This window comes from Monodelphis domestica, chromosome 3 (assembly GCF_027887165.1).
Source record: "Monodelphis domestica isolate mMonDom1 chromosome 3, mMonDom1.pri, whole genome shotgun sequence".
NCBI classification, from domain to species: domain Eukaryota; kingdom Metazoa; phylum Chordata; class Mammalia; order Didelphimorphia; family Didelphidae; genus Monodelphis; species Monodelphis domestica.
Window position 1 is genome coordinate 265,839,297 of NC_077229.1, and position 1,746 is coordinate 265,841,042.

Consider the following 1,746-nt stretch of genomic DNA (forward strand, 5'->3'; position numbering starts at 1 on the left):
ACTATATTAAATTTGTTCAGCTATTCCCCAACTAAGGGATATCCCTTTGGTTTCCAATTGTTCCCTACCACAAAAAGAGCAGCTATAGATATTTTTGTACAAACAGGTTATTTCCCTTTTTTTTTACCTTTTGGGGATATAAACCTAGTAATTACTGGATCAACCAATGGATATGCATTGTTTTAAAGCCCTTTGATAATAATTATAAATTTCCCTCCAGAATGTAGGATCAGTTCACAACTCCACCAGTAATGCATTAGTGTTCCAATTTTGCCACATTTCCCCTCAACATTTACCTTTCTTTACTGTCATATTAGCCAATCTGATAAATGTGAGGTGGTTTTAATTTGCATTTCTCTAATCAAGAGTGATTTAGAACACTTTTTCATATGATTATTGATAGCTTTGATTTCTTCACTTGAAAACTGCCTTTTCATATCCTTTGATCACCCTTAAAGCCTGGGTCTCTCCTGTCTGATCTGTATTCCTATGGCCCACCATCCATCTGGTATCATAGACTTTTCCTACCAATTTCCTAAATTGTCTCAGGCTCAAAAATTGTTTTGCTTGAACTTTTGTTGGTTCTGTAGCTCTAGAGTTCAATTTGAGGCATTCTTTCAACATTGTTTGAAAGGAAATTTGGGAAAACTAGACTGAATGCTTTTCTACTTTGCCATCCCGGCTCCTATTAGGATCTCATAATTATGCTTCTCTTTTTGTTTTCTATTATCTTATGCAAAATCAGTCTTCATTTTTGTTTTGCAAATTGAGCTACTTGTTCAAAATCATTTTATACATTTTTAAATTGTTTAGCAAGTTCTTTGAAAAACATATCAATTCTCTTCCTCTTCAAGCTAGCTTTAATTCTTGCATATTACTAACATTGTATAGACTTTTGTTCAAAGCATATATATAGATATAGATTTCATCTATTCTAGTATGCCAAAATATATTATTGTTATTGAAAAAATATTATTATTTGGAATTATGCCCAAAGGGCTTTAAGAGACTTTGATCCAGCCATACTACTGCTGGGTTTGTTCCCCAAAGAGATAATCAGGTTTGGGGAATGGCAAAACAAATTGTGTTATCTGATGGTGATGGAATACTATTGTGATGAAAGGAATGATGAACTGGAGGAATTCCATGTGAACTGGAAAGACCTACAGGAATTGATTCAGAGTGAGAGGAGCAGAACCAAGAGAATGTTGTACACAGAGACTGATACACTGTGGCACAATCAAATGTAATGGACTTTTCTACTAGAAGCAATGCAATGATCCAGGACACTCCAGATCAAAATATTGGAGAAAGAACTCTATCCACATCCAGAGAAAGAACTGTGGGAGTAGAAATACAGAAGAAAAATATATGGTATGGTTGATCATATGGTTAGATTAGTATGTGATTGGGGATTTTGACTTTAAATGATCACTCTATTACAAATATTAATAATATTGAAATATGTTTTATACAATAAAAATAAAATAAAACCATAAAGGTATCAATTAAAAATGAAAAAATATTATTCTTATTTTATTCAATAAGAATATTCATATAGAAATTGTCTGGGACAAGCCATTATACTTCTTTTATTTTGAATAATTATTTTTATTTCTATATATTAAATTTTATTTTATTTTTCTCCATTACATGTAAAATAGTTTCCAACAGTTTTAAAAGGATATTGAATCTAAAATTCTCTCCTTCTCCACCCCTCTCGTTGAAATGGCAAATAATCATATA